At 32.5% G+C, this 12,970-nt stretch overlaps 1 protein-coding gene across 1 annotated transcript in view; it reads left to right on the top strand.

Annotated features, from left to right (window-relative positions):
- Positions 1 to 839: 839 nt before the first annotated feature.
- Positions 840 to 12,970, top strand: part of LOC130899117 (polypyrimidine tract-binding protein 2) — a 365,855-nt gene continuing 353,724 nt past the window's right edge. The window contains exon 1 of the mRNA XM_057808892.1: positions 840 to 1,115. The gene's annotated coding sequence lies outside the window, so the exon portion shown is untranslated. The remainder of the gene's footprint in view (positions 1,116 to 12,970) is intronic.

Here is a 12,970-nt window from a genome sequence, read left to right as displayed (position 1 = left end):
TGATTATTGGGGATACCACGTAAAAAAACACGCCTACGGCCTCTACCTTATAGGTGGCGGGGAAAAGAGTCGATTAAAAATAATAAATTATATATAAAAGTTCAGGAAAATAATTGCCGCCCCGGCACTCGTTGAGCTACAAGAATGAGCGGATTTCAAAAAATCCACATATAAAATTAATCCTCAAAGAACGATCTAAAAGATTGTTCTGAGGTAATTATATCGAAAAATCGAAAAATAAGAAGTTATTGAGCGAAAAAAGAAATTATTGACAAAATTTTTGCACTTTTTTGTTCATAACTTTCTAAATTCGCAGTTAATGACAAAAAGTGTCATAAACAAAATTGTAGACAAAGCGATTTGTCACAATTTATGTCTGTACGAATTTTTTGTAGGGATAGTAGTTCGCGAGATATCGTCAGAAATAGCTTTTCATTCATTTATTTAAGATGGCAGCCACGGGACAAACTCCAAGTTTGTGGGGTTAAGCTTTTATTCTTTCCTTGACCCCTCCACACATCGGTAAAGTAAAATTACGTCCTCAGAAAAACGTTAGGTCTATAGTAACATTCCAATAGACTATATTTCCGCATAGAGAACGAATAACGAATTAGGTATGAGTTTTGACGCGTAAATCCAACAAACCTTGGCATACTTAAAATCGACAACGTCGCTTTATTCAATGGTCTAAATTGGCGAATCGAAATTTCGGTTGTTTCGATAGCGTCTACCGTCTCCTCCACCAGACCCCATCAACAACATTCAACAGGTAGAATCCCATGGTTAACCTTTTTTTTATTATTCACGTTCGTGCTTTTTCGGATGATTCCGATGCGTCTCGCCTCCCGCGCTAACTACACTGAATCAACTTTGAATGGTGCGTCTCTGCCTTACTGAAAAAGTACAGTGCTTCACCTACTAATATATATTATAGTCGGTTGTGTTGTTGGGTTGTTTTAATCTACAAAATTCGTTATTTATTTCCATCTAAACAGACGTTCGATTCGAAGTGTTTCTTTTCGAGTGAATCTCTTGTTGTGTTATTTGTGCTTTCTATTTCTTTGGATTACTAATTTTATTGAAAAACAATCATCAAGGTATCAACAAAATAGAAGGTAAAGCTTTTGATTTGTGTCCTCGAAAAATCTATAATAAATTTGTATGTGAAGATGCAACTCTAGTAATAGAAAAAAATAATTGGATTCTTCGAATTGACATTTTGTGTAAAAGTCGTAGGTTTCTAAATATCAAATATTCAGTGATTGCAAAATCATATCTCAATTCAAACACAGCTCTTATCTGATAACTGAAATACATTTTATTCATAAAACATTTAATTTTACTTATTATGTAGATCAATATACGAGAGTGGTTTGAAGTAAGAAAAACATTTTTTTCGCCTAAATGTCTCTAATACTTTTATTATATTTATTATAAACGGTTCCTTTAATTGTTTTCTCATTTACAATATCAAGTTTTTAACATCAGAAATAATCACCACGCTCAAAAGTCAAACCTCCCTCGTACATTAAAAGATTGTATCGTATAGTTCGAAATTTATGAATATAATCTTTATTAATTTCGTTGTTTTTATTTTCTCCAATGTCATGTACTTCGTTCCAACTGGTTATAACTCGATAGTATCAAAATATTTCCCTGAAATGACTACAGCACCTTTTTCAACCTTTTTCCCACCCTTACCGGTGTGGAATCGAGCTATAACCACTTTTCAAAAATATCCATTACCCTCCAATCAATGTTTGATTTTTTTGTTACTATATTAACTTCTTCATTCCGTTCCTTTCTTGGTCTTTTTTGTCTTTTTCGATATCTCTTTCTTTGTGAGGTCATCCCGCTGCTTCTTCATTTCATACCAAATTCTTCTATTACTATGTATGTAAAGCTATTTTTCTTACTTATAACCATTTTCTTTGTTTTATTCTTCTTCATCTTTATGCTTTTTCTCATTATATATTTCTAATGTTTTGTTATCAGTCCTTTCGTCTTTATTACAATTGAATCAAATGCATAAGTTATCTGTCGAAAGCCTTCTTAAGCTCTATAAAACGAAAATGCTTCTTTTCTGACTCTTTTATAGTTTTTTTTTTTTCGATATTCATCTTTCTATTTGGTCATAAGATTATAAACTAGAGTTTTTATAAATTTTGCATCAATTTCTGTCTCTGCTTTTATGCAGAGGTCGGCATAAGTCCGGCAACGCTGTCGAAAAAGATTAAAACGATGAATGTTCGTATTTCAGACAGTTGTGTCTGTGTCATGATAGCACGTGCTAGTGGACGCGTATTCAGAATGACCGATACAACAATTTCTGAACTACCAAATCGTTCAACAACGTGGAAGACGTATAAGAAATTCTTTAAAACGGGCTCTGTTACCGATGCACCGCGTTTTGGACGACCGGTACCTGTAACAACTAACGAAAATATGTATTTATTGGACAGCCACGTTTTCCTTTAAGAAAATTAAACCTTCCATAATTTACGTAGATTATGGTACTTTTTCTTCAATTTTCTTCTTGATCTGTCTGTTGTTAATGTTTCCATTTCATCTAATGATTCTTTCCCATCTCTTATTGTCCTTCTACTTTCTTTTTTGCATAATTTTTCTTCTGGTGATAGTAATTCCTGTTTCCATCACTTTTATTGTAATTTTGTCTGTTGTTGTAATGAAAATATGTCTGCCTCATATACTATTCAATTAGATAAACACGGCACCAAATGGCAACATCGGAAACTATGATTTCAATATTTATAATCACGTTTCTATGAATAATTTCAATTCCTTTTATATCTAAATTTGATATTTATCAATCGTACTGTATAAAAAGAATGCAAATTAATTAACTATGTGTGCGTGTCATTATTTTGATTGTACAAATTTCAAGGTTATAAAGATTGTTCAAATAAAAAAAAAAAGCTTTCCAATAATTACTTATACGAATTTAGAAAATGTACTGTTGGTATTCACGTAATGTCCCATTATTGATAAAAATGTTTATTTCCCAATAATTCATTGAATTTACACACGTAGGTGTACGCAGGTGTGTAAACACGTTAAAAATATTTTGTTCTGTTTAGTATTTTACTTATAGAAAGTGAAAACAATATTTCTACGAAAATTTCCATTAATTGTATATTTTACACGCTATAATATATAGTGTGAAGACTAAAAAGTATAATCAGTTAATTTTTGAGGCAGACTCAATGACATATAGTAATTCAGAGGCGGCTCGAGCCCAATTGTTAAGAATCCGGATAATAATATTTTAAATTTGAAAATAAATTCATTTACTGACAAAACCGTACCCTGTATGTGCCAATAAAATGTAAAATTGTAAATTTTACATTAAGTTTAACGAATGATTCAAATTTTTCATGAAATTATACTAAAACGGTTGGTTTATTTCTACCAATTATTATGATTTGATCTCAGTTTACGTTTGAGTAAATTTAATGAGAACTGTATAGTTTTATGTTCATTCAACAATAAAAAAATTATTGTTAGTATATATCATATAATTTTCCATATTTCGTTCCATTTAAAAATATAGACGGTTTTCCGAGATATATTTCGATTTTAGGGGAAATAAACATTATTCACTAGGGATCGTATCTGAATTATATATACTATATAATGGAAAGAAGTATTAGTATTAATGACGAAAAAGCATTATATTAAATTCACTATAAAAACTGAAAAAAATGCTTGATCTTGTCTACGAGGGCTGCTACTCGAGTTTTGAGATATGGTGAATATGTCAAAGAAACTTGAAACATTAATTTTGATCAAAAAATAGAATCAAATCGCCAACATTTTTGTGCAATGAATGTCTATGACTTTCGACGGGGGCTAAACCAACAACTCTCTTCAACTTTTGGTGATAAATCACCATCACGAGCCATCGAGTTTCGCTGGTTTTCCGACTTCAATCATGGTCGCACTTCGCTACAATTGGAATTTCGTGAAGGTCGGTCTAAATCAGCTGTTGTGCCAGAAAACCTCAAAGCAAAGATTTAGACAAACTTGGGCATTAGTTCCACTCATATACATTAAATATTGCATGAACGTTTGGCTGTTAAACAGACCGCATACTTTGACAAACGCTCAAAGAAGCTCGTGTCTATTGATGCAAAGAAATGATGAAATAATTCAATCGCAGTGCTTCAAAAGGCGTCTATGAGATCTTGACAAGACGACGAATCGTGGATCTATGCATATGAATCCGAAATTAAACAACAATCGATTGTATGGGTTTTTCCTTCGAAGCAAATCGTCATCTGTTTTTTCGGAATAACTGGACATGTCCATTTGTTTGCTAAAAGTGTTTGGAAAAATCAGGAAACCGATCGCAGAAGACGAATCATTCTCCACTACGACAATGAGAGCTCTAACAAAGTCTTTGTTTGGCATCCAATGACCCGAAGAAGCGGTTGATGCGTTCAGATCTCATGTTATTGAGGCACCTCAATCGGAATGGAAAAATCCTTCGATAATTGGTTCAAAAGCATGCAAAAGTGTGTGTGTGTGTTAATAAACCTTTGAGTGTTTAAAAGAATGGTTCTTGTTTGCTTTACTTATGGTTTGAACCAAAAGATCACACACAAACAAAGTCAACTGGATGGGGTGGTGGAGAGATTGCAAATTAGCTTTGGTATATTCCAACAAAATCAGTGAAGATTTTAAAGTTAATGCATTTCTACTTGAACTTCACCTGGATCATACCAAATTCTACTGATTCTTTTGTGAATGAAATGATCAGAACAAAAGAAATAATAAATATAAGTAAGGCCTTAAACTCAACAAAAAGATTTCAAATATTTATATCTCGTAGAGCTGCCTTTAATTCATCTTCCACCATTGCACACTAGTTAAAAATTTTGTTGAAGCGATGGAGCAGATGTATGAAAATAAGTGATACAAAGTTGGTAAGGCATCGAGTGTTTGAGAATTGAACGATTCAGATCAACATAAATGTTTCTGTGAATATGGAAAGTTTGTTAGCTTATCAACGCGTTATTTGAGCTTCATTTCTCAGCCATATGGATTTGTTTGCTGAAAATTTGTAAGTAATAAGCATAGGAAGAGAAGAGAGGTTCCATTAAGTCATTCATCATAGATGGTAAAGCTCTTTCGGGGCTAATGGAACTCAATGTTATTGGACATTGAAAAAGACTTGAATTTTCCAGGAAATTCTAAATGAAAACTCAAATAACACGTTGGAGTTTCCTTTCATAATTTATTGGAAAAAAGGCACTATTTCCAACCTTATAGTTCATCCTGGTACTTACTCAATAACCGTGATTTTTTTTCTAGTTTTACGTCTACATTACGTCATTGATTTATGTAAAATTAGTCAATTTTTATTAATTCAAAAATAAACTAAATAAGAGGTCAATGTGTACAAAAAGTTTAATTGAGCACACAAACTCGATAATTGATTATTGAGTCACGTTTTCGGTTAATATTGAGTTAACATCATCGATGATCTTACCATTCAGATATTTCACGAATGAATATCAAAAATACTTCTAATATCTAACAAAGTAAAACAGAAATTAGTCAGCTATTTTCAGTAGGGTCCTTTTGTAACAAATATTGTAAGTTTTGATGTTCTAGTACTAAATTATCTCCACGTAAACGTCAAACTAACATTTTGTGAAACCTTTTTGAGTTGTTGACACTTTCATGGACGAGGGCGTGAACTATTAAGGCTTATTGTTTTATTTTAACGGATAGATCGTTGAAATATTTTTACTTACCCATAATGTACCTGACTAATTTCACTTTTAGTTAATTCGATTCTATTCAAAGTCGTTTATCACAACATTATTGATAACACTACTTACATAACCTAAAAAATCTACTGAAGAAACAGCGAGTCAGATTATTCAATCGCGGTTAATGATCTCGTGATTTAATACCTGCTAAATTGTGAAAACCTTTAAAAAAACAGTCCGTAATGACCTTAACAACAGCAAGAATATTATGTAACCTCGTAATAAATATTAATGACTGTAAACATCGCACAAATTTCTCCATTCCATCTACATCTAATTTATCATTATATATATTAGACGCGTAGCACTGGAAAAACCAGATGTGTCCCGCCAAATACATCGCGTCTTTTCGGTAAAAACGATTTGAAATTTTAAGTCACTAGGATATAATTAAGATAATGAAATATTATGAAGAATTCTTAAAATTATTGATGATAGATAATCGATAAGAGAAAATCCGTTTTCTAGAAACACGTGACATTAACTTAGGATGGTTCCAGAAGTACCTGGCCTGACCTAGAGATGGCGGTAGTTGCTTGAAAACCACTATTGGGCGAGACTGCTTCTTCGTTATCAACAGTAACATTTTGTGTAGCGAAGACCAGCATCCTAGTGGTCGACCAAATGAGGTGACGACTCCAGAAATGTGGAAGAAAATCCACTAAGCTGTACTGGATGATCGTCTACTGAAAGTGCACGAGCTAGCAGACATAGTAGGCATTTCAAAAAGTGCATATTTGGATATGAGAAAGCTCTGGGTGCCGCGTTCGGTAACATCGGAATAAAAACAGCGTCGTGAAGATGTTTCCAACGAGTGTTTGGCAATGTTTGCGTCGTTTCATAACCATGGATCAAACGTGGATCCATCACATTACATCCGAAACAGAAGAACAATCAAAACAATGGACTGAAAAGAGAGGACCGGATTCCAAAGACCGTTCCATCAGCAGGCAAGTTTATGGCGTCGCTTTTTTGGTAAAACGGGTGCTTTTGACTAAGAAGAAAGTGTTGTTTCATCAAGACAACGCACCAGCTGATCCATCTGTTATTGCAATGGACAAAATCAATGAAATAAAGTTTGAATGGCTACTTAATACATCCTATTCACCAGATTTAGCTCCCTAGGATTATTTTCTATTCCTAGACTTAAAAAAATTGATCTGTGGTCAAAGATTTTGCAGAAATGATGGCTATTTTGAGGAGCTTGACGATTCTTATTATACAACAAATTTTTGTTTTTCCTTTGTTGGGACAATTTTCGTAATGCGGTCTAATACACTATGTGACTTTTCAATTCTGATGACCAATTGAAATATTTTACACCACTTAGTATTTTATTGACTTACCTATGAAATTTACCCTTAGATTATGAACACACTCCATAAAAAAATCCGTATTTAACCCTACTGTTTAAACCCTTGTTATATTCTGATTGATTAGTTCTTTCTCTTCCCTAAATATTGTAAACGGCTGTTTTACTATTACGTCATAACGATCTAATAAAGTACTAGCCTCCAAATAATATTCGAAATGTAGAATAATCCCTTATATTCATATATGACCCTAACAGCTCAAATTTTTGAGGCAAAATTGATAGTTAAAATCATTTACTTAAAATTAGTAAAGCGAAGCCACTAAAAATATTTTTTTTTTTTTGAAAGAGACAGCTTCAACTAGTATCACTGAAAATTGTTAATAATTCGATAGATTCAAAAAAAAAAATACGAAAAGACAATGGTATACTAAATCGCATTGATTTCTTTTAACAAGATTTAATTCGAAGTAAATAATACAAAACAAAAAGTTTATTGTTAGTTTCACCGAGACTCAGGAAACTGATGGTGAAATACCTAGATCAGAATACTGAACGATAATCTACCTAGAAGAGGCTTGCAACTACATCCACGACACTCAGTAAAGATTTCTTAGCAGTCAAGAATATGTCGGAATCCAGTCTGCGATCCAACCGTGGTTTTCGAAGCTTGGTTTCAAAATAAATGAACGCCGAATATACCACCGAAGTTTCAGTAATGGAAAAAGTGAAATACAACACTTTTGAAGCTATAATTCTTCAAAGGAATCGCAAAGAAACTTTGTGAAAAATATTATACAGTCAGGTATTGCTTCCATATTTGTTCGGTTAACAAAAATTCTCACCACGAGGCTTACAAACACTTCTTTATTGAAATCTTTTTAACATCCATATCTCATGGTTTAAATCCCCAAGACTCAAATCAATTTCGATTTCATTTATTCACCATAGCCATAATCTGGTATTGATTTTACTGATTAAAATGATTGAAATGACATTTGAATGGAATAAAGAAGTGAAAAAAAGTTAATTGAAGGTTTTCATCGCACAAGCATACAATGAATTACGACTTGATGATACAAAATTTTGTATGATGTATTAATCAAATTTACCTTCGAATAAATATATACGTTTCCAATTATTTATATAAATTAGGTTAATAGTTTTATTTAAAAGTGAATGTTTGGCTATAAATCGAAAAATTTCTTCTAGGTCAATAATTGTAATTAATATCTTGTGGCTCTCATATCTTCATAAATCCTACCATTCCTTATTGCTAAGTAAGCCAGCTACCACCATCGCTAACATCCTTGGAGGGAGACCCTCACCCCATTAATTTGATTGACTTGAATACGAGAATGTCTATTCGATGTACTATCCGGCAGCTCTACTTTCCTTATATAGAGTCTGAAGTTATAAGAATGGATCTTGTAATAATTAAAGTTCTGCTGATTTTCATCCACAAATGACACATTTCACCTTTATTCAACTTTGATCCTTATAATACATCATCAACTGGTCACGGGAATCGAATTTAGTGACCTTAAAAACATGCCTCGCAGTTGATTGGACCGGCTTCACGGTCCATGCCGTGAACGAGTTCATAACAATAAAGATTTAAGAAGTATTCCCCCACTGTTTTATTTTGTGCACTTGGGTAGTTTAAAGCTTCCGTATTAATAGCGAAAACGTTGAAAATATACGTAAATTTGACAATTGGTAACTTTTGATATAAAAAAAGCAAGTATTCAATTCTTTTTCATGATTTCTCGCCGTTATATTTGTGCTTTAAGACAAAACGTCCAAGAAGAATTTGACAGCTTGTCTAATAAACTATTAGATATAGTTTCAGTTTTTGAAAATGGTAAATAAAGGTTTTTATGATTTTCATCTAGATTTTGTTCATTTATTCTACTTGAACTTTTAATATTTATGTCATATTTATTGTGAAAACTTTTGGGGTTACAGCCTTATAGTGTTTTTTGACATGATTACATATAACAAATATTCTACAAACCATTGGCGACAATCTAAATAGTTTTATTTCAATTAATGATCAGACTAATTGTGACAGCAACTAAAATCAGTAAAGTTCAGAAGTAATATCGCGTTTTACGTTGGCAACGCACCTCTTTTGCTCATTTGTTGGTTTTAATCAAAATTATTTCTAGAACTTTATGTCGTTGAAACGAATCGAAACGTGATATCGCCAAAAAAAAAAGATAAATCAAAAAAGCAATTTTATTATATTATATATGGCGGTAGCAGTTGTCTGATGTGTTTGTGCGATTTTAATAACTACGAGCGATTAATTTTGAAATCTATTTTACAATTTTTATGAACTTGGGTGCACACAACACAAAAATATTCCTATGAAGCTATACAATTGTCAAAATGGATTGTCATATTGAAGTATCTTATTAAAGAATTACAAATATACTTCACGAACACGTTTTAAATTGAAAATCAATACGATTCGTTGAAATTTTAGATGTTTTGAATGATTAGTTTCTCAATAAGTGTATTTTTAATTGTTTTAAATCTCTAAAGCCGTTTTGATACCAAATAATAAACCTAAAAAGCAGAAAAAACTATTATTTATTTTACATCAGAGAACTAATCAGTGTTTTCTATTTTAAACGCATGTTTATATTCACGACTTGTATATTTAGTTACATTTTCAATTGATATACCGTATTTCGGACACCCAGTGCACTGATTTCATGTGCACACGGACCGGTATTCGACTTCGAACGTCGCTTCAGATTTCTGCGAGGATTGATCAATCAGATCTAATATTCTGACATGCAGTTAACGACACATAATCAGAGTTTTTTGCCGTTGCAAGTGCCGATTCAAACACAGCAACATCATTTTTTTGTCAATATAGACGTAACCCCATTTCCGAGCCATCTAAATGACTTAAAAGCCCGATACTTGAATCGCATTATCAAATCAAACTTGCCAGAAACCTCTGGATGAAGACTAGAAGGTTCGTTACCTTATAAATTCATCTCCATCTAGGACTGGTATCAATGAAAAACGACCTCAAGTTACTCGGTTAATATCCTATATCGATAAGGATAGACTGCACTCATCTGTGATCTAGCATTCGTTCTTTCTTTGACCCGCGTAGTCCATAAAACTTTCTCTTTCTCTTCATGAATCCAATTTTCATGTTTTTTAGTCCACACGCTATAAAACTGTCAAAATGGATTGTCATATTAAAGATTTACGAATATATTTCACCAACACGTTTTACATTGAAAATCGATACGATTCATTGAAATTTTAGATGTTGTGTATGATTAGTTTCTCAATAAGTGTAATTTCATTTGTTTTAAATATCTAAAGCCATTCTGGTACCACGTTGCCTCCAAATAATAAGCCTAAAAAGCAGAAAAAATTATTATTCATTTTACATCAGAAAACTAATCAGTGTTTTCTATTTTAAAAGCATGTTTTTATCCACGACTCGTATATTTAGTTACATTCTCAATTGATATACTGTATTTCGGACACCGAGCACTATAATATCATTAATTTTATCAAAATTTCCATATAGACATCGATTATTATATTAGCGAGCTAGCAGTGCACTGATTTCATGTGCACACGGACCGGTATTCGACTGCGAACGTCGCTTCAGACTTCTGCGAGGATTGATCAATCATGTCTAATGTTCTGACATGAAGTTAACGCACTGCAAGTGCCGATTCAAACACAGCAACATCGTTTTTTTGTCAATATAGACGTAACCCCATTTCCGAGCCATCTAAATGACTTGAAAGCCCGATACTTGAATCGCATTATAGGGATAAACTGCACCTCGCCACTCGTCTGTAATCTAGCATTTGTTCTTTCTTTGACCCGCGTAGTCCATAGAATTTTCTCTTTCTCTTCATGAGTCCAATTTTCATGGTTTTAGTCCACTGCAACCTCCGAATTTTATTTTGTAATCTTAAAAGAGGTTTTTTCAGTACCTTCTTTCCAAAAACACCAGCTTTTCTCAATCTTATTTTCACTCAAAGACAGATTCCTAGATTCATTGATCTGAGCTAGTATTTCAGGACCTGTGAGTTATCGATCAATATAATACGTTTATCTTCAGCGGTTGTGGTTTTTCGATGCCGTTTTTTATCGTCAAAGCTACTTGGTTTGTAAGACTCCGCTAGAACTTTCGCTTGAAAATATGAAGGAAAAGTTTTGGTCAAAAACTGTATCTATAAGATAATGATGAATTTAATCAATTTTTTTTAAACGTAGATATTATCGCCGATGGTATTAAAAGTTATTTCACGATTCTAAGAAGTCTGATCAATAAGGAAGAGGTTACAAAAATAAATAGTAGATTTTAATGATTATGTTTGCTTAAGATTATTATAACCACTTCAATCTGTTCATAATTCAATCATCAATTCGATAATTCCTCCTGAAATATAGTTTTTAATAGTGTTTATAATGAAAATCGAAATAGTTAAACAAACTTTCGGTTTACGATTTATAAATAATTTCATCGTATCATCACAAGCAACTGATGATTTTTGACATCATTTGTATCAAATTTTAAACAAGTTAAATATTATATCTACAATTTATTTATTGATTATAAAACAAATTATACAAAATGTTCGGTTGAAATGTCTACAATTTTAATTCAAAATTTGCTTTTAACTAAGTTTAGTGACCACATCACTTTCCCTCTTAGCGAAAAGATTAGAAATCGTGTCTTCTTCGGTTAAGTAAACCTTTTAACTTTTTGCCGCGGGCGTCTAATCGAAACTGTTGCGTCTTTCTTACGTGACCAGCATATTATATTGAATTTGTGTCGACGCCAGAGCATACAACCTTTGGAGGAACGCAAAGGGCGTCGTTTGTAGACCCCCCGCCAAAATATCTTAGTAGACAAAAAAACTACATTCAACAACCAAGCAATTTATTGGTTAATTAAGGGGGTCATCCCATGTGATAGGCTCAAAAAATCGATTTGGATAAATTGCTTTCTTAACATGTCCAGAATACGATAGTAAAGTGATTTTTGAAAATTTAAAGTCGTTTTATAGATACAGTAGGTAAAAGAAAGAGCTGTTTGGAGCGCTGAGTTGGCAGTTGGGGTCCGGGCCTATTGTGTATCGTCGACTTTATATCTGCCCCCCTTTTATACGTTTAGACAAGTTTCTACAGGATTAAACAGAAATTTCTAGTAGTGGTTTGGATCCATGGGGTTGCCCCAAACTCAAAAAATTCAAGATCGAAGTAACCACTTCTTTTTTAGCAAAACAAATTGAGGATAAGAATTAGACTGAAAGGCTTATCACTGAGAAGATTTTCTGTTATTAGTGATCCAAAAATTTCCAATAAGATCCAAGTAAATAGATACTAAAGTGATGCGAGGAGATAAAAATAATAATACTGTGGATTTCGACACTCGTCGTAATTTTTTTAAATAGAAACTCATAGTTTGATAATAAGTTCATTAAACATAATTATTTGTTTAGTGAAACGGTATTTTCCTTATATTTATTATCGCGTATTTACCATGTGAAACACGCGATGTCTCATGATCCAAAAAAATAACCTAAAAACAAAAATGATATATATTCAACAAGCTACTCCACTTTTGTTAAGATTTTTTCATTATTCACTGTAATCACAATAATATGAAAAAAACCGTTGAATTGTACAGTGTACATCCAAAAAGTGAGCTTATTAGATCTATGACATATCAATTACATGCCATAGAAATTTGACATAAGAGTCTTGGAATGTTTGTTGTAAGTGGCTATGACTGTTACAATAACAAATTTGACGTTTTACAATGGATCGTTTATCTGAAAAAGAAGGAATTGATATTTTAATG

This window comes from Diorhabda carinulata, chromosome 10, assembly GCF_026250575.1.
Source record: "Diorhabda carinulata isolate Delta chromosome 10, icDioCari1.1, whole genome shotgun sequence".
Lineage (NCBI taxonomy): Eukaryota > Metazoa > Arthropoda > Insecta > Coleoptera > Chrysomelidae > Diorhabda > Diorhabda carinulata.
This window is presented reverse-complemented; position numbering and strand designations above follow the sequence as displayed.